Source organism: Harmonia axyridis, chromosome 5 (genome assembly GCF_914767665.1).
Source record: "Harmonia axyridis chromosome 5, icHarAxyr1.1, whole genome shotgun sequence".
NCBI classification, from domain to species: domain Eukaryota; kingdom Metazoa; phylum Arthropoda; class Insecta; order Coleoptera; family Coccinellidae; genus Harmonia; species Harmonia axyridis.
Window position 1 is genome coordinate 1,252,021 of NC_059505.1, and position 27,493 is coordinate 1,279,513.

Sequence of the window (27,493 nt, forward strand, 5' to 3'; positions counted from 1 at the left end):
TGAGTACTGACTGTTTGTTGATATAATTAACAAACACGGACATGGAGAATTCGATAATGTGTTCTAAGTAGTTATAGTATGTATAGAATGGATTGGCAATACACTCATACATCGTTGTTTGAAATGAAAAAAACACGAATGACTATCAAACTTGGAGATATCCACAATGAAGAAAAAAAGTTTCAATATCCTATCGCGTAAAGTGTCTGAATATGAACTCTCGTTTCGTTTTTTTTTTTGTGTACGTGTTATGCTTTGTGTCTGAACTCGAGATATCTGAACCTGAACTTTTTTCATGTTGCTTATACAGCTCGGAATACATAGTCTGATTTTGAAGATTGAAAACTATGAGATAAAAATCTGTAGACGAGGCAAAATGAATCAACAAGGTAAAGAAGTGCACTGGCTTTCTTGATGTTGCTGCAGGCGATTCCAAAATAATGAAAATTGAGAAGTGCAAATTGTGTGAAAATAAAGAGATTGTATGAAGTAGAATTTTCGCAGGAAGCAACACCTTCTTTATCAAGTAGAACCTATTTGTGGTAGTAACAACATAAAACGTTGGATCCAAAATATCGAAATAGTTTTTGAACGGCAGCTCCTTTATTTTTATAGTTAAAAATATTCGGTTTGTTTGATTGTACTTGTAATTTTCGTTAGCAGGGGCTCTAGTGCCAAATTTCTTGTTCACAGCATTCACTCAATTTGTAAGAAGTACTGAGGTAAGAACATTACTTTTCACGAAGAATTTTGAGGTGACAATCTGGATTTGATTGAAAAAAAATTGCATTATGTATTTTCTATTTTTTTTTTAATTAATGTAGATATTTGTTGTACCTACTTACTATCATATTCATAAATATTTTACCCATTCAAGGTATATTTACCAAGTAAATTATTTTTCAAACTAATTTGACAAAAAGTTTGAATTTCTAAACCAGTTTGATTTGATTTGTCAGAGATATTGACTCGAGTTTGATTGATTCACCTCTTATTGGAAAATTCCTCATTTCTTCATTTACTCGTAGAACACCCTGTATCGAAGACCGATAGTTAAAGGTATCGGACCAAAGAAAATCAATGGTTGAAGTTCTGAAAGACTGAATTACATCCAACCGACCTCCAATCTCAATATTTCCTTTACAATTGCCTCCCGAAATTGTCAAGCGAAGATTATCGACAAGAAGATAAAAAACTTGAACACCGGAAAATGGAGCAGGAAGCCAATTATACAGAAACACGACGACGAAAAATTAAAAAAAAAAACTCCGATGACCAAAAAAAAAGAAAACCGGAACGAACAAGCTGGGATTTTCCCTCTGTGTGCAACTGCGCTCCAACAGATCCTATAATGAAGTGAAACTCAGTTTTGCACGAAAAATGTATCGTTTGCATTCATAAACACGAAAGCTTCAAAGCTCAATCTCGACAGATCATGTATTCACCAGGGATTCATCAAGCCAAGTGGCTTGACATTTTAACCAACTACTTGTCTTGAGAATCAAGCTCGTGAAAAATTACATACTTAAGCTTGGCTTGACTTGATTTTAGATATTTATTGCTTGACTTGATATGAAGCTGCTTGATATTACATGAGCTTGATAATTACGCGTCGCAAGGCATATAACGGGTGTTTTTTTCGAGGTATATAACTTTAAGTTGGCATTACTGTTCAAGATGGCGACCGATTTAACAGCTGTCAAGTGATTTATTCTCAGTTTGGTTTGACAATTCATCATGAATAGACTCACGCCTGAACAACGCTTGCAAATAGTGCAATTTTATTTCGAAAAAATGGTTCTGTGCGGAATACGCACTACGTCTATTTTATTTTGTTTAACGATGAAGCGCACTTCTGGTTGAATGGCTACGTCAACAAAAAAAACTGCTGCATTTGGAGTGAAGCTAATCCTCAAGTGTATGTCGAAACACCGTTACATCCAGAAAAACTGACTGTTTGGTGCGCTTTATGGGCTGGTGGAATCCTTGGTCCGTACTTCTTCAAAAGATATGATGACCAGAACGTTACAGTCAATGGTGATCGGTATAGAGCTATGATTACTAACTTTTTCATTCCTGAATTGAACAACCATGATGTCGAGGAGCTGTGGTTCCAACAAGACGGCGCAACATGTCACACAGCTCGTGCCACAATCAATTTATTGAAAGACACGTTTGGTGACCGCCTAATTTCACGTTTTGGACCTGTGAATTGGCTTCCATGATCTTGTGATTTAACACCGTTAGACTACTTTCTGTGGGGCTATGTAAAGTCATTGGTCTATGCGGATAAGCACAAACCCTTGACCATTTGGAAGACAACATTTGCCATGTTATTGCCGATATACGACAACAAATGTTGGAAAAAGTCATCGAAAATTGGACGTCCAGATTGGACTATATCCGAGCCAGCCGTGGCGGTCATATGCCAGAAATCATATTTAAAATGTAATGCCACAAGATTATCTTGCGGATAAATAGAAATAATGTCAAGCGAATAATCCATCGTTGTTTTATTGCAATTTAAAGTTCTATAGCTCTAAGAAAAACACCCTTCATTTCAATACTTATTCCATAGAGTTATTTTTGTCTTTGTGGCGTCTGCTAAAAAATATTTTATTCGTTGAAAATAATTGATTTGAAAGACATTTACTGTTCTCATAGGTCTTGTTAGGTTCCTTCAAACTCAACCCATAACTTTTTCATGTCAATCGAATAATCCATAGTTGTTTTATTGCAATTTAAAGTTCTATAGCTCTAAAAAAACACCCTTCACAATAAGTTTGATAAATAAAGGTGTTTTTCGCAAGGTTCCTTCTCACCTTATCATTTTTGTTATTGATGTGACACTACACAATCAAAATGCTAAAAATCAATGATTGACGTTCTGAAAGGCTGAATTGAATCCAATATTTGCTTTACACCTATTGTGTATCAACCGAAGATTATCGACTAGAAGATAAAAAAACTTGAACACCGGAAAATGGAGCAGGAAGCCAATTATACAGAAACACGACGATGAAAATATAAAAAAAAAATTCCGATGTCCAAAAAAACCAACTGGGATTTTCCCTCTGTGTGCAACTGCGCTCCAACAGACCCGATAATGAAGTAAAACTCAGTTCGGCGCGAAAGATGATAAACTACGGGTTTGGTTTTCTCCTGGTGGCGAAAATGGAAAATGAACTGATAAAACGGAAAACGAGAGATCTTCTCTCTCTCAGACGGTCCCCGCTTCGGTTCAGGGTTCGATGCGTCGATGGAAACCGAAGATGGATGGAAATTATATTCGAATGTATGCGTGTTTCACAATTAGGACCATCAAAGGGACCCCGTCGCTTTGTATATTTCGGCTGTGGTAGTGGGAAAACGATGGTCGTGGAAGGCTGGTGGAAAGGCGATATAATGTCGGAACGCAAACATTCGGGGATGTTGATTCATCAGTTGAAATATCGCAGAAGCTGAGGGTCCCGAAGATTTTGCCGGAGATGCTGTTGGATGTACACGAGGGAAATTGAATGCGTGGTGCTTGGAAAACTCATTTTGTTTCGTATATCGATATGGAGTGGAGTATTTATGTAAAATACTGATTTCAATTGTACATTACGTAAATATAAATTGCGACATTGGTGATACGCTTCAGTATACATCCCAAATCTCCACACTACAAACTTGACAGTGAAGATGAATCTTATATGGCAGTACTTCGTAGAAGATCGCAGATAAGACACATTACTCTCACGAAATTGAGACAGGATTGAAATTTGTTTTGATAACTTTCGTTCGTAATAATGTATATATCTTTAATGTACACGAGGGAAATTGAATGCCTCGTGCTTGGAAAACTCATTTCGTTTCGCATATCCATATAAATGGTGGAGTATTTATATGAAATACTGATTTCAATTGTACATTACGTAAATATAGAATGCGTCACTGGTGATATGCCTCAGTAGTTCAGTATTCATTCTGAATATCCACATGGAAGATTGGTTTTTGTTAAGAACGAACAGCTCAGATAATTAAATCTTCCTGAAAGTTTCACATCTAGGAATCAGGAAGTTCAGTTCATAGAGAAACTAAAAGTACAGTACAAACTTGACAATGAAGATGAATCTCATATGGTACTACTTTCGTAGAAGATCGCAGATGAAAAAATTGAGTTAGGATTGAAACTATAGAAACTTGTTTGCATAATTTCATTTCTAATAATGTATTCATCTTAAATGTACAGGGTGGGCAAATAAGCGAGGTAAGCGGCTATATCTCAGGATCCACTCATCGTAGAAACTTGCGGTAAAAATTTTTACCCCTAAAGTGTACAAGAAAACACACTGGAAATTATTTTGAAGTTCATACCCCCACCGCTAGGGGGCGTAATATCTATCGTCGAGTAGAAAAATGAATTTTACTCGAAAATGTTTCATATGAAGTTGAAAAAAAAATATCATCACTGTAATCCTTGTAAAATTCTCTATCTTTTTGAATTGTCACTTTCGATTTCACGACATCAAATAAGGGTAGGTGAAAGGGATAAATCTGACTGATTGAAATGCCTGTAACTTCAGTTTGGCTCAACATTTTTGAGCAAATCAGATCTCGTCTGAAAGATAATATCTTGTTGATTGAGGACAAAATATACTCATGATAAATTTGTTTTTGCTGCTTTCGATAGGAGCGCTAAGTCAGAAGTTCATTGTTTTGTTCATTTTACTCCGAAATTTCAAATGTAATGATAGGATTTTCTTAACAGAAACAGAAATTCCATCAAATTTGCATGAAAAAACCTGAAGGTCGCAAAGCGATAATTTCAGGCGTTCTAAAGTTATGGCCGAAAGAAGATATTCTTCAACTGATGCACTGCGAAAAACCAAATTTTCAATAAAAAGCCAGAAGGTCACAAAAAAGCGTTAGCTTCAGGCGTTTCTGGAGTTATGTGATACGCTTCAGTATTCATTCCAATTCTCCACATGGGAAAATGGTTTTTGACGGAGAGGTTATACAATTCAATTTTCTTGAAAGGTTTACGTCCAGCGAACATAGACAAACTGAAAGTACAGTACAAACTTGACAGTGAAGTTGAATCTCATATGATAGTACTTTCGTAGAAGATCGCAGTTAAGACACATTACTCTCACGAAATTGAGACAGGATTGAAACTACTCAAACTTGTTCTGATAACTTTCATTTGGGATAATGTATGTATCTTGAATATACACGAGGAAAATTGAATGCCTCGTGCTTGGAAAACTCATTTCGTTTCGTATATCAATATGAACGGTGGAGTATTTATTTAAACTACTGATAACAATTGTACATTACGTAACTATAAAATACGACACTGATGATACGCCTCAGTATTTGAGTATTCATTCTAAATCTCCACATGGGAGATTGGTTTTTGGTAAGGACGGAGAGGTCGAATAATTCGATCTTCCTAAAAAGTTTACATCTAGGAATCGAGGCGTTCAATTCATAAACAAACTATAAGTACAGTACAAACTTGACAATGAAGATGAATCTCATATGGTACTACTTTTCGTAGAAGATCGCAGATAAGACACATTACATGAAGAAATGCACACGAGGGAACTTCTTGTATATCAATATGGACGTTGGAGTATTTATTTTAATTAACATTAAAATTAAATTAAAATTGATTTCAATTTTACATTACGTAAATATGAAAATGCGACATTGGTATTGGTATTCATTCCAAGTCTCCACATGGGAGATTGGTTTTTGTTGAGAATGCAGAGGTCAGATAAATTCAATTTCCTTGAAAGGTTTACGTCTAGCAATCGAGACGTTCAGTTCATAGAGAAACTGAAAGTATAGTACAAACTTGACAGTGAGGATGAATCTCATATGGTAGTGCTTCTGTAGAAGATCGCAGATAAGACATATTACACTCACAAAATTAGATCAGGATTGAAACTAATAAAACTAGTTGGAACTCACGTACAGCCGGCTAGAGATCAAGTCGATTTCGAGATTTGGTTTCGATTACGTTCATTCGTGACAAATTAGTTTCGTACACATCAATTGACTGTAAAGGCTTTAATACCTTAAACGGTTTTGCATGAAGATAATAATAATAATAATAATGAACTTTATTTCCACAAATAGAAGTACAAAGATATATAGTAGTCAGGTTGTAGCTTGATTGTGAAAAAAGGCAAAAGATGAGATGAGATATTTGGTAACTGTCTCTAATAATCTAATTTTCCGCAAACTGATATTTCATGGAAAACCGCTATGGAAGTTATTTTCGAAAAAAAACGGTGGACACCCGTATATTTTCAATGTTTCGATAGAAATCAAAATAACCATTCCAGAAATGTACCACACTTTCGGGATATTGAATTTTCAAATTTTATATCTTAAATAGGTTCTCCATTATTTTAACAAATATTTAGTGATTTTAGTGAACGGAAACAATATGAAAATTTGACTATAGATAACACTTTCGAACGGTTAAAACGCGAGGGCCTAAAAGGAAGGCACTTATAAGTTAATATATTCGACAGAAGTTGCTTTCTAAATGAAGCCAGCTGCTTTCGCTTAACTTCATTGAAGGAAAATACATTAACGTTATTTCTTGGATGCATTTTTAAAGTAGAGGATGATGAGTTTTATTACGTTTTGTAACACTAAGCAAAACTTCACGGGAACAAGTATTTTTGTATCTACATAATTGAATTCAAGAGAAGTCCTCAAACTGAAAAATTTCCAACTAATCGAATGTTAACATGAAATACCTAATGAAATTTATTTTACTTATAATCAATACGATTTCATCACAATTCAATGAAGATTTGTAAATCATTATAAGGAAAAAAAACAACCATATGAATCGATTTATCACAGCGAATTGAATTGGGTAATATCAATAACAATAGATTTGATTGTTTGGTTGACATATACGTTCATTTAATGCAAAAGATAGCCGAGAATTCAATTCATGGCTGACTAAATTATGAACTTGTAGCCAATTTCGAGTTAGCACGTCTTTCGAAAAAGCTAATCATTTCTGAATCTGGAATATCAAATTTTGTTCTGTAAAAGCAAATTATACTCCAAATTGAACAAGCAGTTCGATATTGCTTCATTCATTTCTTCAAAAAAACAGCGGTATACTTTTTTCTTCGAAAAACTTGAGATGTGACCGAATTGCACGCCACTGGTGTTCCCCGAAAATCGAAAATATCTCCATAAAATAGCTTTCAGGGAGTAGGGAAGGCATGCAAAATTTCGTTTGAATTCAAGCATTTTTATGGAAGCTATTGCATAAAAATGATTACTTCTTGTGAACTTCAACACCCTGTATCTCTCTTAGGGATCGATTAAAACTGATACACCCTATATTGTTACCAAATCCAAGTAATCCAACAATTTTCAATCCCCAGATGATAGATTCGACTACATTTTCCGAGTGCAATCTGAAATTACTCGAGTGAGAAAATGAGTCAATTTTTCCTCTCATCTATGCTCGTAGAAGTTTCGAGGGGAAGGAAAACAAGTGTTTATACGCTGAACATAAAATTGCAATTAAAGCGGCGCCTCGAAGGCGTAATATGCAGAAGAGTGGAGTGAAATTGGTAGAAGTGTTTCAACACAATTAACCAATTTAAAACTTGCAAAAATTCTTCTGAAGTTTAGCCCTTTCCTCATTTTTCGCCATCGCATTCCCTTTTTGTTCAGGAAGTAACCGACCAAATTCGAAATTCGCAACAATGATATTTGTATGGATACAAACTGAAATTAATGAATATTTCATGTTTCAATTATAATTTCAGGAAAAGAACTTTTTAGGTTATATTTTATTTTTTCCATTTTCTTCAGTGTTAGTTGATGGAATACTTACAATTTCGAGTAGCTACCAAAAATTTCTCCTGAAATTCTCTTTAAATTTCTCTCTATCTACCTTATGCACCTCATATCAATCCAATTGAAAAATCCCTGGTCTGATGCACAGATGGCAGTGCTAGTATTGAATCCATATGGTTTTTAGTTAGTAACAACCTTCAAACGATACGTGGCAAGATTTGACAGCAGTCCAACCATTAGGTTGTGAAATATTGCGTTGTGAGTGTAGCTACTTTTGATATTCAAAAAAATATGGAAAGAAAGAATTTCGTGTGCTGATAAAATATTGCGTTTTGAAGGGAAAAATGCAGTTGAAGCAAAATCTTGGCTTGATGAAGAGTTTCAGGGGTCTGCACCAGAAAAATCAACCTATTGATTGGTATGCTAAGTTTGAACGTGGTGAAATGAGCACCGAAGACGGTGGACGCAGTGAAAGCCCAAAAGAGGCTGTCATCGACGAAAAAATCAAAAAAGTCCACAAAATAATTTTGAATGACCGTAAAGTGAAGTTCATCGAGATAGCAGACATTTTCAAGATATCATCTGAACATATATATCATATTATTCACGAATATTTGTTCATGAGAAAGCTATATGAAAAATGGGTTCACAATCGATCAAAAGCAACAACGTGTTAATGATTCTGAGCAGTGTTTGAAGCTGTTTGAATGCAATAAACCTGAATTTTCGTGACGATATGTGACATAGGATGTCACATGGCTCAATCATTTCACTCCGGAGTACAATCGACAGTCAGCTGAGTGGACTGCACAGCTGGCAAGGTTATGGCATCAGTATTCTGGAATGCGCAAGGTATAATATTCATTGATTACCTCCAAAAAGGCCAGACCATTAACAACGATTATTATATAGTGTTATTGGATCGTTAAAAGGATGAAATCGTTAGAAAACGGCCCCATTTGAAGAAAAAAAAGGTGCTGTTTCATCAAAACAATGCGCCGTGTAAAAAATCAATGAAAATTGCTTCTCCATCCACCTTATTCGCCAGATCTGGCTCCCATCGACTTTTTCCTGTTCTCAGACAGCAAGAGGATGCTCGCTGGAAGGAAATTCAGAAGGGAGAGGTAATCGCCGAAACTGAGGCCTATTTTGAAGCGAAAGACAAATCGTACTATAAAAATGATATCATGATATCGCCCTCGAAGGCAACTATGTTGAATAATAAAATCGAATTTTTCCAAAAAAAATGTGTTTACTATGGACGACCGGAGACTTTTCAATTGGCCTGTTAGGTCGTAGATAGGTTTTTGTTTCAACGGAAATATTGTTTAATTTTTTTCAATATTCGGAGGCAATATTTTTTCCAAGGCCCTTCAAGAAAAAAACATATGTTTGGTCTTTTACACTTTTTTGGTTCACCCTGTGTCTTTCCGAACAAAATGATAAGGTAGCTGAGATAGAGACTAATGACACTTTGGGGAATAAACAATTCAAGAATTTCAGCGCTTAAACAAAATATAGCGTCATCGTCAAAGGTGTAACATCCTGAATATGAAGATTAGCACAGTATATTAACCTTTATTTTAAACAATGATACTTTTCGAATTCAATTCCAATATAATTCAATTAAATCATAACATCATAAGAAAGGACAGGTCTTATTTACACAATGAATTCAGAACTGAGTGAATCAAAATTGGATATCAGTTATTCAATAATTAAAATCGTGTTATTCAAATGAATACTCTGAATATGACTTAATTCACGAATCTGAATCCGCCGATTTCTCGACTCTGGAGTAAAATTTAAATTTCGTTCATTAAACATCACTTAAGGTAGCGTCAGGAAGAGATATATATTCAACTGTTGAACAGCTTGATGAAATTGCGAAATTCTTGATTTATTAGTATTCAACTGCTCCGCTTTGTGTTAAGGATTTGGAGATTGCTTCAAGAAGAATCTGGGAAACAGATAACGTTAATTTCGAATTAAAATACAGAGGGTCTCATAGATTTTTTCTTCCAGATAGCAAATATTAGACTGGGGATGAATACACAATTCAAAGTCTGAAAGACTATGCGTGATGAACTCATCTTCCAATTACACCCTTGAAGAACTACATATTGATTTATGTGGTCTCCAAGGGTGCAAGTCAATGTTTCATATGTGATGTGATTCCTTATGAAGCCATTCTTGTTGGTCGAGTTTATCTAAAGGGTGTTTTTTTTAGAGCTATAGAACTTTAAATTGCAATAAAACAACGATGGATTATTCGATTGACATGAATTTTATTTATCCGCAAGATAATCTTGTGGCATTACATTTTAAATATGATTTCTGGCTTATGACCGTCACGGCTGGCTCGGATGTAGTCCAATCTGGACGTCCAATTTTCGATAACTTTTTCCAATATTTGTGGCCGTACATCGGCAATAACACGGCGAATGTTGTCTTCCAAATGGTCAAGGGTTTGTGGCTTATCCGCATAGACCGATGACTCTACATAGCCCCACAGAAAGTAGTCTAGCGGTGTTAAATCACAAGATCTTGGAGTCCAATTCACAGGTCTAAAACGTGAAATTAGGCGGTCACCAAACGTGTCTTTCAATAAATCGATTGTGACACGAGCTGTGTGACATGTTGCGTCGTCTTGTTGGAACCAAAGCTCCTGGACATCATGGTTGTTCAATTCAGGAATGAAAAAGGTTCAATCATGGCTCTATACCGATCATCATTGACTGTAACGTTCTGGCCATTATCGTTTTTGAAGAAGTACGGACCAATGATTCCACCAGCCCATAAAGCGCACCAAACAGTCAGTTTTTCTGGATGAAACGGTGTTTCGACATACACTTGAGGATTAGCTTCACTTCAAATGCGGCAGTTTTGTTTTTGACGTAGCCATTCAACCAGAAGTGCGCTTCATCGCTAACCAAATAAAATGGACGTAGTGAGCGATACGTATTCCGCACAGAACCATTATTTTCGAAATAAAATTGCACTATTTGTAAGCGTTATTCACGCACTATTCATGATGAATTGCCAAACCAAACTGAGAATAAATAACTTTACAGCTGTTAAATCGGTTGCTATCTCGAACAGTAATGCCAACTTAAAGTTATATACCTCGAAAGAAAACACCCGTTAGTTATGGTACTTCATAAATGTCAAAAAATGGCAGTCTCAAAAGTGACAGCTGCCCAGATAGCGGGCTTTTCATAACGAACCCTCTCCACATACAAGAAAGAATTCATATTTCCGATTCTACATACATCTGAGTATTCACATTAATTCTCATGTAATACATCGAAGCATTTCATCTTCGCACAGCCATATATTTTACAACGCTAGACGAGCATAGAACACTTTTAAGAGCATCGAAAACACTCACATAAATGTAAAATATATCCGGCGTTAAAATTTTATACCGTGGAGAATGTCTACATACAAAGGCCACATATCGAGATGAATGCGGAGTGTTCTTTCATTTTATAGATGAGCAGAGGCATGAATGGGAAATCTGCCCATCTGTTGATTGTGATTTTTCAGCGCAGATCGTGTACGGTGGCATGATACGGTGTCGAGGATTATATTGACGTTATCTATTTGCGGTTCTTCTCCCCTACGAAACACCCCTTCTCTGGCGGATATCCTTCTACGCTACTGAGCAGATAATTCGACCCTCCATGGATTAGTGTCTCTGCCAGCTAGACATTAGCTTAGACCAATCTGAGGGATCAGGTTTTTGGGTAGTCCCCAATCACTTACACTTTACGTAGTTGGCGATGTCATCCGCAGATCCGCAGACGAATGATAATGAGATGGATATTTGAATCCAATTTGTAGCACGATAATGAAGTAGTCTGGGGTCAAAACTGGTTTTTAAAGGGGCAATATACTCAAGAAATATGGATTTGACAAAAAAAAACAGAACGAATCTGCCTTTGAAGCTCATTATTATAATCAAGACATTCTGAAGCTCAGACAAAGTTAAAATATGGTGTCAGCACCAACGCGAAGTTGAGAAAGGTATATGAGCGCTCGTCAAAGTTATACCCTTGGAGGCCACATAACTGTATATTGCTGAATACAATATCTTCATGGGTGCAGTTTCCTTAGTTTGTCTATATGCTGTTTGAATTTTTTATGGTTCTAATGTCACTATTCTCTCATAATTTTGCTCGTAGCTCTTTTTTTTTTCAGAAATTTGAGGCTATATTGTGAAAAACTGGTTATACCTACATTTATGATTCAGAGCATTGTCCATCGCTTGCCACTACTTTCTCCCATCTTTCGGTCAGCGCGTTGAAAGAACTGCTCATCTTTTCAAGCGATCCATGAATCGATACAATTTTTTACTGCTTCATAAGACCGGAAGTGCTGGTCAGCCAGGCAGTGTGCCATTGATCGAAAAAGTGATAGTGTGAGGGACCAACGGCTGGTGGAGTAGGACTTCCCATTCCAACGTATCCAAGTATGTCTTGATCCTTTTCGCAACAAGAGGTCGAGCATTGTCATGCTGTTAGATCACTTTATCATGCCTCTCATTGTATTGCGACCGTTTGTCTTTTAATGCTCGGCTCAAACGTATTAATTGCGTTCTATAACGATCGGCTGTGTTTGTTCCACTTGGTTTTAACAACTCATGATGCACTACGCCGAGCTGGTCTCACCAAATACTGAGCATGACCTTTGAACCGTGAATATTCGGTTTTTGGGGTCTGCACCAGGAAAATCAACCATCATTGATTGGTATGCTAAGTTTAAACGAAATGAAATGAGCACCGAAGACGGCGAACGCAGTGGACGCCCAAAAGAGGCTGTCAATGACGAAACAATCGAAAAAATTCACGAAATAATTTTAGATGACCGTAAAGTATCGAGATAGCAGACATTGTGAAGATATAAACTGAACGTGTACATCATATCATTCACGAAAATTTGTACATGAGAAAGCTGTGTGCAAAATGGGTGCCGCGCGAGCTCACAATCGATCAAGAGCAACAACGTATTAATGATTCTGAGCAGTGTTTGAAGCTATTTAAGTGCAGTAAACCTAACTTTTTGCGTCGATATATGACAATCGATGAAACATGGCTCCACCATTTCAAAGCGTGGAAAAACACAACAGTGAAATGGCAAGGTTATGACATCAGCATTCTGGGATGCGCAAGATATAATATTCATTAATTACCTCCAAAAAGGCCATACCATCAACAGCGATTATTATATAGCGTTATTGGATCGTTTAAACGATTAAATCGTTAAAAAACGGCCTCATTTGAAGAAACAAAGGTGCTGTTTCATCAAAACAATGCGCCGTGTCACAAATCAATGAAAACAATAGCGAAATTGCATGAATTGGGCTTCGAATTGCTTCTGCATCCACCGTATTCGCCAGATCTGGCCACCAGCGACTTTTTCCTGTTCTCAGACCTCAAAAGAATGCTCGCTGGAAAGAAATTTAGCGTCAATGAAGAATTAATCGTCGAAACTGAGGCCTATTTTGATGCGAAAGACAAATCGTATCACAAAAATGGTAGCGAAAAGTTGGAAGATCGCTATAATCACTGTATCGCCGTCGAAAGCAACTATGTTGAATAATAAAATCGAATGTTGGTAAAAAAATGTGATCTACTATGGTAGACCGGAGACTTTTCAATTGGCCTGTTAAAAGATGCTGTCGCAAATGTGCCAATTGGTGAGGAACAATTTGATGAGAAGGATATGGTAGTTTTCTAATATGAAAAAGAAACCATTTCCTGAAAAACTCTTTATAATACTTACAGATTTATATGTACGCGAATAAAAAAAATTAATTTGTAAAATACAACCAACGATGGTTACGAGATCCGAACCAATACGTTACGTTATACAGCTTCAAAATTCGATTTGATTCACGAGTAGGTGCATGTGGTGTAAACTCCGCGAGCTTAATTATACCATTTGTAGATGGCGTTTATGCTAAGCCTCGCCGTGTTTGCAGGCCCTATTTGATTTAGCCGTTCCTGGAAATGAGTTATTGTGGCGTGATTATGACAACTCCATGCTCTCGCACACGTACTGTAGAAATTTAAACGTGATTTTAACCTTATTATCATCGACGGATGGTCACTGCAACAGGTTTCGACGGAATGTGCTCTATCCATATTTCGCGGGAATGTAAATGGTTTTATAATCGACTGTTTGTGTTATGGATGTAAATAGTGCATTGCTCTATAATCTGTTTCGTGTAATATCGGAATTTGATACAAATGAAATTATCGAATTTAGTTACAGAAACACCGAATTTCAGTCTGCTGTGTTTTCCGGAAGTCGCAGACAAGTTCCACTCAGTTATAAATTGGAGTTTATCCTCTTTCCATGTTCTTCTTGGGAGACTTGAAGTTTTCATTTCAGGTATACAGTTTGTTTGAGTAACCTCCATCTTTTCGTGCTGAAAAAAAAAACACTTTGTGTTGTATTTAAAATATTCAGTTTTGTTATCAAATATCGTAGTCCTTTTTTGCAAGTTTTTTTTAAATTTTACAACGAACCATCTGTTCGAGGAGATCCAAAGTCGATGTTTAGTTGTTGTTAAAATGCCTAGAGCACGTGTACGCGGAATTTATCGCCAGCTAAGTGAATTTGAAAGAGGTCGAATTATTGGTCTACGGGAGGAGGGGTTGTCATTTCGAGAAATCGCTAACTGTACGAACAGACATCCAACTACTGTTGAGATGTTGTCAAGCGTGGTTTGATAATGCCCAAAATCGAAGAAGAGTAGGCACCGGACGTAGAAGGGGCACAAATGAAGTTCAAGATCGACTGCCAAGGCTTATAGCCATTAGAGACCGATTTGCGACAACTCAATCTTTGGCTGAGTGGTTAGGAGAACAAGACCATCCTGTAACTGTCCGAATGGTTTACCTCCTGATAAAGTCTTTTGGGCTGCAGCATTATCGACCCCATCTTGTGTAACCTCTGACGGTTGAGCATCGCCATCAACGATTACAGTTGTGCAGAGAACGTCAACATTGAAATATGCAATGGCATCAGGTCGTCTTTTCTGATGAATCTCAATTCTCCTTTGGTGCACATGATGGTCGGAGAAGGGTAAGACGACGTCGGGGAGAATGACGTGAACCACAGTTTGATGTTGATCGTCATGTACACCGGACAGTAGGCGTTATGGTATGGGGTGCTATTGCACATGCAAGTAGGTCACCTTTAGTCTTTAATCGAGGTAACATGACAGCGCTGCGTTACCTTCAAGAAATAGTGGAGCCATATGTTCTCCCTTACCTTAACCGGCTCGAGAATCCAATATTTCAGCAAGATAATGCCTGACCTCAAGTTGCCAGAATTAGTTTAAACTTTTTCGAAGCGAACCATGTGAATCTTTTGCCATGACCGCCCAGATCCCCTGATCTTTTGCCCATAGAGCTTGTTTGAGACATCATTTTAGAAGGCTGAGAAATTCAAACCAGCCTCCACGGACTTAGGCGGCTCTGAGATTTGAAGTACAGGCAGCTTGGGATAATATCCCTCAATAAGACATAGACCATCTTATTGTATCAATGCCGAGACTTGTTGGGAAGTGCAACAAAAATAACGGTAGACAAACAAATTCATTAAAAAAATTGTAAATCCTTTGTTTTTTCTCCGAATTTCAAACATTTACTCCTTGCTATACTATCGATGATCATCTCATAAACGCCCTGTACTGATACAAACCTTTGCAATTATTATTAATGCTCAATAAACTGTTATAATAATAATTCAAAGGTCAGCACAGCAAAGAGACAAATTTCCAAATATCTTCTAGGGAATTAATTGAATATGCTTTGTTGCATGAAAAGTATGATATATTACATCTAACCACTGGCTTCTGGGTACATAATAAACAGTATATACTGTAATTGAAGTGGCTTTGGGACCCAGTAGCAAAACCTACACAGCTCTCAGCTTATGAGATATCCTACATAAAAGAGTCGGGTTAGAAACCATTAAACATTACATGAGTTTATGATATAATTGTATGTATAGAATGGGCACTTATCTATGATCATTATTGTGCTATTGAGTTTTTGTTGATTTTTATATTTTTATTGAAATATGTTAAAAGAATTTGATCTTGATTTGTGAATTTATTTGAATACTGGCTACTGCATTATATTTTGTTTATTTAGAAGTCACGTACAGGCTCACGCCTCTGTGACTATATGTTTATACCCTGTAGCTTACAGAATAAACCATTTTATTATTATTATTACATGTTGAACGTTCACTATGTATTCTAAAAAAAAAAACATTCCTGCCAGATTGCTGTTTGTTATTTCAGAATTTCCTCCAGAATTAAGTGTGTTCTCCTGGGTTACAAATCACGAATGACAATCACTTAACCAATAACGGTTCTTGCACATCAGTCTCTCTCTCTATCTCTCTCTAGTTACCATAGCTTCATTAAAATGTCAAGAACGGATGGACAGAGCAATCCATTACGTCAGCAATTTCTCCGATTGCTCCAAATCAGCTGAAAGCTAGATATTCATATTTTCCTGTCACTCCGACTAGCCACAATCGATTGTTTCAGGGGTGGAAATTGTAGATCAATCTCTTGGCAGCTTGGATGTGGCTACTTCCGACCAATTTTCAATTATTTCATCTTATGTTATTCGAATGCTCTTCCCAGGAATACAAATTCCATAGAAATATCCCCATTAAAACTTATTGATATGTTGAAAAGAATCAACCAGTCGGCTTTCATCGATTACTGTAGAATTCAGAGAAAAGTTACTCTTATGTCAAAGTGGGCATTCGTTTGATACATTCAATTCCAAATTATCTCCAGCTCGGCTATTTTCTCTTTTCGTATGGTGAGCATTCATGTTTTGTCGATAGGAAGCTTTAACTCTCTATCCTGTGCAAGTTTTTTCCTCTTCCAAATGAGAGTCCAGAATTAGTCGATGTTTGGGTTGAAACTGAACATAAAACCAGAAGCAGATTGGACATTACTGATGCAGAAAAGACCATCATTGAAGGAAGGGAAATAAAAGAGTTCCAAGAAGATATGGATCAAAAAGAATGAGTTATTCAAACATTCTGTTGAGGAATATTGAAAGAAACTAAAGTGGAATGACGTACTAAAACTTTCATTTAATTCATTCGATAAGGAAAAGTGAAAACATAAAGTTACCTGATTTGTAATGTTATTCAAGCTTTTCAACAACAACTTATACAAACTAACGGGTATTTTTTTTCGAGGTATATAAGGTATATAACTTTAAGTTGGCATTACCGTTCAAGATGGCGACCGATTTAACAGCTGTCAAGTGATTTATTCTCAGTTTGGTTTGGCAATTCATCATGAATAGACTCACGCCTGAACAACGCTTGCAAATAGTGCAATTTTATCTCGAAAATAATGGTTCTGTGCGGAATACGTATCGCGCACTACGTCCTCTTTATTTTATTTAGCGATGAAGCGCACTTCTGGTTGAATGGCTACATCAACAAACAAAACTGCCGCATTTGGAGTGAAGCTAATCCTCAAGTGTATGTCGAAACACCGTTACATCCAGAAAAACTGACTGTTTGGTGCGTTTGATGGGCTGGTGGGATCATTGGTCCGTACTTCTTCAAAAACGATGATGGCCAGAACGTTACAGTCAATGGTGATCGGTATAGAGCCATGATTACTAACTTTTTCATTCCTGAATTGAACAACCATGATGTCCAGGAGCTGTGGTTCCAACAAGTAGGCGCAACATGTCACACAGCTCGTGCCACAATCGATTTATTGCAAGACACGTTTGGTGACCGCCTAATTTCACGTTTTGGACCTGTGAATTGGCCTCCAAGATCTTGTGATTTAACACCGCTAGACTACTTTCTGTGGGGCTATGTAAAGTCATTGGTCTATGCGGATAAGCCACAAACCCTTGACCATTTGGAAGACAACATTCGCCGTGTTATTGCCGTTATACGGCCACTAATGTTGGAAAAAGTCATCGAAAATTGGACGTCCAGAATGGACTACATCCGGACCAGCCGTGGCGGTCATATGCCAGAAATCATATTTAAAATGTAATGCCACAAGATTATCTTGCGGATAAATAAAATTCATGTCAATCATCGTTGTTTTATTGCAATTTAAAGTTCTATGGCTCTAAAAAAACACCTTTATTTCAATACTTATTCCATAGAGTTATTTTTGTCTTTGTGGCGTCTGCTGGAAAATATTTTATTTGATGAAAATAATTAATTTGAAAGACATTCATTGTTCTCACACGTTCTGATAGATTCCTTCAAACTCAACCCATAACTTTTTCAAGCGCTTGAATAAAGACAGAATAACTGGGGCTCAAGTAGTTTGTTCAAAATTTCTGGATTCGTCAACATAACAATCGCTCGAATCAAATTAAGATTGAATAAGTGAGAAGGTCCCATCTGTTCTCCCCAGATAACATAATGGAATGATGCAGAATAATTTAATTGAAAGCAATAACATTAATCCGAAATGAATATTAAATTGGATGAACTTAGGAAAAGACATATGTCTGAAACTTTCAAGAGCTAGTTAAATTTGCATAGCCATCTTCGTCCATGGTTGCTCCTACCTCATCAGGAAACATGACAACAATTACCCTGGATGAATTTCCCAGTAGATTAAACGCTTCGGTGATATCGTTTTATCCACCGGTGAACTGGTTTTTAGAACTAGGAGAAAAATACGAACTGACATTTTCTCTCGTCACCAGTAGGAGTGAGGCTTTTCTGTTTTTATCGAAATTGTGGAGACTCTTCTGCAGATGTTCTCGCAAAAACCTTTTATTTCAGTGATAACAAATGTGAACGAGGTAATGTTTAGCGACGTAAAGATAACGGGTGTTTTTTTTCGAGGTGTATAACTTTAAGTTGGCATTACTGTTCAAGATGGCCACCGATTCAACAGTTGTCAAGTGATTTATCCTCAGTTTGGTTCGGCAATTCATCATGGATAGACTCACGCCTGAACAACGCTTGCAACTAGTGCAATTTCATTTCGAAAATAATGGTTCTGTGCGGAATACGTATCGCGCACTACGTCCATTTTATTTTGTTTAGCGATTAAGCGCACTTCTGGTTGAATGGCTACGTCAACAAACAAAACTGCCGCATTTGGAGTGAAGCTAATCCTCAAGTGTATGTCGAACCACCGTTACATCCAGAAAAACTGACTGTTTGGTGCGCTTTATGGGCTTGTGGAATCATTGATCCGTACTTCTTCAAAAACGATGATGGCCAGAACGTTACAGTCAATGGTGATCGGTATAGAGCCATGATTACTAACTTTTTCATTCCTGAATTGAACAACCATGATGTCCAGGAGTTGTGGTTCCAACAAGACGACGCAACATGTCACACAGCTCGTGCCACAATCGATTTATTGAAAGACACGTTAGGTGACCGCCTAATTTCACGTTTTGGACCTGTGAATTGGCCTCCAAGATCTTGTGATTTAACACCGCTAGACTACTTTCTGTGGGGCTATGTAAAGTCATTGGTCTATGCGGATAAGCCACAAACCCTTGACCATTTGGAAGACAACATTCGCCGTGTTATTGCCGATATACGGCCACAAATGTTGGAAAAAGTCATCGAAAATTGGACGTCCAGATTGGACTACATCCGAGTCAGCCGTGGCAGTCATATGCCAGAAATCATATTCAAAATGTAATGCCATAAGATTATCTTGCGGATAAATAAAATTCATGTCAATCGAATAATCCATCGTTGTTCTATTGCAATTTAAAGTTCTATAGCTCTAAAAAAAAACACCCTTTACTTGCACAGTCTTTGATTTTATTGCATTTTCCTTATTTGTGAATATTTACTCTGATTGATGCCAAACAAATAACATTCATATATTCAATTCCAGAATACAACACTAATGAATGAAAAAAGTTCTAAGATATTCGGCAAGCCGAATATCTAATCCCTCAGAGGATTTACTCGAACAATCTTGGGTCGAATTGGAGAATTCACACCAATTGGAACGTTGCCTTCTCAATTCTCCCTTTGCCCTTCCAACTTGTTAGTCCTTGTCCGAAAAAATACAGACAAAGCATCAATCAATGTGAGAGGTTGAATACATTGTTTTCGTTGGGAAGTTGGGAAAAAAAGACAGAAAAGGTCTACTTATCTGTTATTACAACTGGACCCCAGAGAATGTGCACCACTGTGGAAAGAATGTTGGGAGAGATATCGCTGATCGATAAGAGGGGTAGACAGTTGCGATGATAGATATTGTCGGTTTTACAGACGACGAAAAAACTGATTCTCATAAAAATAGAGGAGAATCTGAACAGATCGCGTTGTTCTTTCATCACAATGTCGTAATTTTCAAATTTTGAACCGCGAACGGTCTCGAAGAATAAGGTTCGACTCAGTGATGACGAATTCAAGGTCAAATACATCAAGTCTATAAATGCAGCAGGCCGGTAATATGAAGGAACACAAAAGAAACGAACGGACATAGAAAATTCAACAAGGATTTTGAAAAAAAAATCCCAATATTCCCAATATTAACACTATATTCTGACGCAGAAAATCTTAAAAATCGGCTACTATATTAAATACGACGCTCTTCAAATGACCCCACAAAAATCTGGAGGTGTCAAATCGGGAGATTTTGAAGGCCATTCATTCGGAACTCCCCTTCGAATATACTGGGGCCACATAATGGTTTAGAAAAACCCTAATGAGTGGATAGATTAGTTTTTATAGTTTTACTGATCAAATGGATCCACTATGCTATTTCCTAATATTAAAAATTAGCCCATTCATTCAACTTTCTGGACACCCTTCGAGCTGTTTCTGTGAATTGTGTTATGCGTTAACATCATCAATACAGAAAATGAGAACTCCTCATTTCCTCAGAGAAGTAGATATAATAAAAATGAAAATTAATCCAAAATCTTTTCATTTATCTATTCAGAATAGTGCTGTTGAAATCATGTTTTTTTTGAGATCCTCTGAAAACAAGTTCGAGCAATCCCTGAAGTTTTTGTTAACATTCTATTACTCGACGAAGGGGTAAAACTTTTCAAGGAGAGGCCTAAGAGCTTCTATTAACATGAAAGACCCCTTTAATGTTCGACAAGGATTCTCCTTCTGAAAACTTTAGCACTTATTCTGTAACACCTTCTATATAAAATTAATTTTGACCTAGTCGGATGTTTTGGAAATATTTGAAGATTTTCAACAATATTGTGATTCAATTAATGTACAAAAATTAAGGGTTTCCCATAAGAGGATTCGTTTTGATATTTAGGAACAAACGAGTATATATTTTAAGAGAAACCAATGGATGATTGTTTCATTATAAGGAGGAAAGTATTCCATTAACAATGGCAAATTATATCATCCAAATCAGTGATCATTATATTGGATCGTTTGAAGGATGAAACCGTTAAAAAACGACCTCATTTGAAAAAAAAAAGGTGCTGCTTCATCAAGACAATGCGCCTTGACTTGAATGAATGAAAATAATGGCAAAATTGCATGAATTGGGCTTCGAATTGCTTCAGCATCCACCGTATTCGCCAGATCTGGCCCACAGCGACTTTTTCCTGTTCTCAGACCTCAGAAAAATGCTCGCTGGAAAGAAATTTAGCGCCAATGAAGAAGTGATCGCCGAAACTGAGGCCTATTTTGAAGCGAAAGACAAATCATACTACAAAAATGGTATCAAAAAGTTGGAAGATCGCTATAATTGCTGTATTGCCCTAGAAGGCCATTATGTTGAATAATACAATCGAATTTTTCCAAAAAAATGTGTTTCACTATGATAGACCGGGGACTTTTCAATTGGCCTGTTACCTTATATTTCACGTGGTTCCAAAAAAAATTCTTTTAATTATTAGTTTAAGATTTCAGTAGCCAATTGTGATCACACCTTCGAGAAATGACATGGACAGAAAACTTTTCTTGAAGAATTGCGATAAAAAAAAATCGACAAACCTGTGTTTTCTTCAGCATTACGGTCTACAGCAGCAATATTCTCAATTGTACTTGAGCGACACACACGGTTTCGATTCTTCACATCACTGAGTTACCCCAATAGCTCAAATTTGTCCACAATTTCACTATTGCCAGCTGAGAAGGAGCACGAATGTAAAATTTTCAATATTATTGTTGAAGCGTTTATCATTCTATTTTTAGTAATGGCCTAGTTTTAAATTGTCAAATGCCATAAGATAACAGCTTTAGTAGTTACAGCTGCCCAGATAGCGGGCTATTCAAAATGAAACCCCTTATTGAAAAACCCTGTGCAATAGAAATTTAATACATTTATGAGAATTTATAACAAAGCTTTCATATTTCAGTTATAAGGAACTCTATTCGAAAAGATATTTTTTCTCCTCTGAAGAGAACGATATTTTGTCGCATTTCGTAATGCTGACGACTCGAAACACGAGAAGGAATTTGTTGAAGTACTTGTACCAACGAAAAAAAAAAATCCTCTCACTTAGCTGATGTAAATTCGAGATCCGCCCTCACATTTTATTTATCGTTGCGTGTTTCAACTCTAGTCTACAACGCTCTCAGGTGTTCAATGTTTGCAATTCGTAAAGTGCTTTCGTCTCCTACTTTACCCTTGTTTAAATAGGACAAAAACGATCAATTCTTCTTCAGGGCATCGTATACACGCCTAAAAGTTGGTACGAATGATGGGAACGATTCCAACTATATCGTCGAATTGTTGGAAGTTATATAGATTTTTTTTTCAATTGTTGTGCTCGTTTCTTTTTGAATAGGAAATGGTCTCAAACTGTAAGGTTTGACTCTCTGATGACAATTTTATCAAATCTGGGATGTTCTAGGAACGAGCTCTCAGAAACTGTCAATATTGAGGTGAACTATCAGTAAAAGTTAGGAATATTACAATAGTTTGCAACTTTCATCGAAAGCAAGTACTTTACTAATATTTTTTTAACTTTTCACAAAATTAGGTTTTGGCCTCTTTTGTAATGATTTCATGTGGAATTTTTTGTACCATTATTTTCAAAATACAGCAGTGTTTTGTAGGAATACCATATCATCAAGCCTCTCGTGGAAGATTCGAAAATTAAAAATATTGAAATACTGCAATATAGGTTTTTTTTTGAAGAAATTATGTGAAGACCTCAGAGTCTTAGGAAGAGGGAACATATGTCATTTTCAGTAAGCAAATTTTGTTTCAAACATGGGCTATCAAATTTGACATGAAGTGCGCGGATATGAAAACATATCAGTAATAAGATATTTCACTCAATTCGCTATTTTTCCACAAAGAACGCACTTCTTATGTCCCATAGTGTATCAACATTTCATATTAACTCAAAATATATTGAAATAAATACCTAAATTTATCAGAAATTCAGAAAACAAACTTCAAGCGCGCCAATCGACGTGAAATAATCGATGGCACTAGGAGAGCAAAAGTTGCCAAACCTTGGATTTCAGCAGGTAGATACAGAAAATAATAAATATTCTGCTTATTATAAATTCGACAATTCGTGAAAATATCGGATTCCAAATATTCAAATTTGCATATTTAATCGAGAATCCTTCGAATAAATATATTTCATTCAATATATTATACATTCATAACGATAAAGTAATATTGTGGATTTTAAAATATATAACAATCCGACAACGTAATTTAACCATGTTGGGAACATATAAAAACTGCGTATACTCCCTCTATCTATGTTTATTACTCTATGGTGAAAACCATATAAAAATTGGTGATGTGTAATAAGAAATATCTTTCTCTTACATTTAAGTTTTTTCGCGTATTTGAATACCCTCTTTTGAATTCAGAATGAGAGAAGAAATAGTTCTAGAGCTTTACATGTGGACAACAATCTAATTAATTTTAGAATAAATTAATTATTGAAATGGGTCGACCCAAAAAAAAAAAAATAACTAAGAATATATTACAATACAAACTGAGCGACAAATTGTGGGCGTAAGGATTACGAGGAGAGTTCAGGATAATGGACATAATATATCAAAGACAATGTGAGTATCACATCATGACCAACCATTGTTGGAGCTCCCTGAGGGGATGTTCCATTAAAAGGAAAATGAATTTAAACTCGTAAAACCATTTGTCGAGGTGATATATTGCTTTCGTTATGACAAAAAGAATCAGAGTTCCATGTTGAATTTTTAATAAGACTTCTTACATTCCCATAGAATTCACTTTCGTCTAAAATTTGAAGGATATTAGGAACTTTTATTGCAAAAAATTAGAGTTACGGGATTGATGAGGAAACATTATTTCAACGAAACGTTGGGATAGGAATCCTTCTGGAAAATATTACACACGAACCTATCCTAACTTCCGAAATGCTGTCTCGCTTCAATGCAGAGAAATGTCGATTACATGTGCCTTGTTTTGTTCGATAAAATCTCCCAAAAATCATAAAATCCTAACAGATATGTGGAGTTTTGGGAATTAGTGCTGAACAGAAACTCCTTTCCCGATCGATATACAACTCCAGAAAAACTTGCAGAAATATTAGAACAACAAACCAACACAAGGGATTAGATAAAAAAATGAAATGAAATGATTTATTGATCATAATATTGCTAAATAATATCAGCTTTCTAGAGCTGGCTTATACGATACCTTGAGAAAGTGGAAAAGTTCATATTATTGATACATAGGCGTATAACTTTGTTTATCCCGTTTTTTTTCGGAAATTCGAGGCTTTATTGTATAAAACTGGATTTACATTTATGATACAAAGTAATGTCCATCGCTGGCCACTACTTTCTCCCATCTTTCGGGCAGCGTACGAATCCCGCGTTGAAAAAGCTGGTCATCTTTTGAAGCGATTCATGAATCGATCTAATTTTTTACTTCTGCTCTGGGAAGCCAGGCCGTTTGCCATTGATCGAAACAAGGGAGCAACGTCTGGAGAATACGGCGGGTAGGGTAGAACTTTCCCAACGTTTCCAAGTATGTCTTGACCACTTTCGCAACATGGGGTCGAGCATTGTCATGCTGTAAAATCACTTTATCATGTATCATTGTATTGCGGCCGTTTGTCTTTTAGTGCTCGGCTCAAATGCATTAATTGCTTTTGAAAACGATTGGCTGTGATTGTTTCCGTCGGTTTCAACGACTCATAATACATTACGCTGAGGTGGTTCCACCAAATACTGAGCACGAGGATATCACCATAATTTTCTGCACTTGGAATTATCTTAATGGACCAATTTTTCGTCTCCAGGTACAATGCGATGCAGAAATCTCTACCGTCTTTGGCTTACAATCAGCTGTTCACAAGCAAACAAACGCCGTTCAACATCTCTCGGCTTCAACTCGTACAGCACCAAATTTCCTTGTTTCTGAATCATTCCCACGACTTTCAGCCGTTTTGAAATGGATTGTTGCATCACTCCCAATGATCCTTCCAATTCTTGTTGCGTTTGACAAGAGTCTTGATCAAGTAATGCCTCCAATTCTGTATATTCGAAAACCCTCTCTCTTCCACCGCCATGCTGGTCCTCGACGTCAAAATCACCGTTCGTGAAGCCTTGAAACCATTCTCGGCAGGTTCTCTCACTAAAAGTGGCCTAACCATAGGTATTTGAGAGTATTCGAAGAGCCTCGGCCGCAGATTTCTCCTTATTAAAACAGAAAATTGGAACCTCCCGCAAATGACGAGAATTTGGCTCGAAAGCTGACATGTGTAATCAAGAATAACTTTATAATGCAGACACAAATCGACTCATTTTCCGATGTCGTTATGTTTATAAATACCTAAGTTTATTGTATGACATCTACGATCTATTTATTTCGACTACCACTTACCGCTACAGCCATGTATTGCAAAAAGGCGGAAGCAAAGTTTTACACCTAATACTACAAAAAAAAATCATTGGAACACAAACGGTATTCATGATTAAACCCAAAAGAAAAAGTCCGCACTTGCCGAAGATTCTCTCAAAAATGAATATTTTCTCAAATATCAAAGCTGTTACCAGAGAACAAATTTGAAAACTATCAAAATACTCAAATATTCGGATAAAATCAACAGAAGAAAAGAAACACCACAAGTTCATATGACAAGCCTACTTGTCATAACTCTATTCCATTCAAACTGAAAATTTGTGAAGAACCTCATAGACTCAACTACATCAAATTTTACTTATGTTATTTATTCTAAAGAAAAAACGTGTTTCTAATAATCTCTTCAAACTGTAGGGATTTCAAAACGCAACATTAAAAAAGGAACCAGCATTCACCTGTCCAAAGATACTCGATTATTTTTTTCTGTCAACCCAAAAACTCCTCCCGTTCCAATCAATAACATACACTAAATATACACTCACTCGAGTGGAAGTAGATCCCATCGAAAAACGATGTTCCTCCAAGTTTACCCCACTTTTCGTGATAATCATGCGAGATACTATAAGATGAAAAATGTTGCGAGATGACAGGACATCCACACCGTGAAAGGGATAAGAATCGAATCCATTAGGGAAACTGTGCGAGGTAGAGGCATAAAGTTTGATCGACACTTCAATTATTAAAATCGACGGTCACATCGTGTATGCTGGTCTCTTGCGAAATGGATTTGTGCAGTTCATATCTAGAGCACATGTGAATGAGATTTCAAGAGGTTTTTTGATATTAAGACCATAGATACTACATATTTCATTCGAAAATTTTGTTATCTTCTTGAACTAAAGAGTTTTCCAATAAGAGGTTTCATTTTAACCTCTCAGATAGCTTGCTATCTGGGAGAGCTGTCACTGTTGAATATGTTATCTTTTGACATTTGACAAATAAAACTACGCCATTGCTGAAAACTGGACGATATATTCTTCAAAAAGGCAATGAAGTTGTTGAAAATCACTACAAAATGGTAAGAACTTTGCAGTTTTCAAAACTAAAGTACATTTGGGTCGTCTTGAAATAACTTCTTATATCCCTAACAAGGGTGAAACCGGTATAACGCTACTCTCCCTTGATGACATGCATTCTCCTTGGGTTACTTCCGATTATGATTCCTACGTAATATCGTGGAAGTCTTCTGTTTGACAATGGTTATGTTGATGGCATTTTCGCTGATACATTAACCAGATAGATAATTAATATCGTATGATATTATTACATACTTGAAATTGTACTTCTTTTTCTTTTTGTATTTTTTGCATAAAGATCTAAGTCTTGAGTCTCTCAAAGTTCAATTAACACAAAAACTCAAGCCGGTCGTTCATTAGCAACGTCTTAACTCCGCTGATTAGGTTCTTAAAATGCATCAAAATGATTCGGATTTTCATCGAAAAATCATCTTCAGTGATTAGGCCCATTTTGAGGCTTTATGAATGAGCAGAATTTTCGCATTTGGTGCTCGAAAAATCCAAGAATGATTGTTTGAAGCGGTTTTTGGGAAAATTAATAGCAACATTAAAAGCAACATGTTAGGAACTCCCAGAGAGTATTGCAATTCAAAATATCATCAGGGATTAACTGATTTCATTTTATGATTATGATGAACCTGATGAAACTTCATTAGAAGTTCAAATAGATCTACGAGAACCTCGTTCGTTGTTCGTTTCATGTAGTCTTGAGAAATATTCACAAAGTGTAATTAATTTGTGTTTCAGTTGTGCCCAATTCACATTTTTCACA

General features: G+C 36.4%; 1 protein-coding gene across 2 annotated transcripts in view; it reads right to left on the reverse strand.

Moving 5' to 3' along the window:
* LOC123679643 (dopamine receptor 1) overlaps positions 1–27,493 on the reverse strand; it is a 189,779-nt gene that overhangs the window by 108,260 nt on the left and 54,026 nt on the right. The gene's annotated exons all lie outside the window — the stretch shown is intronic.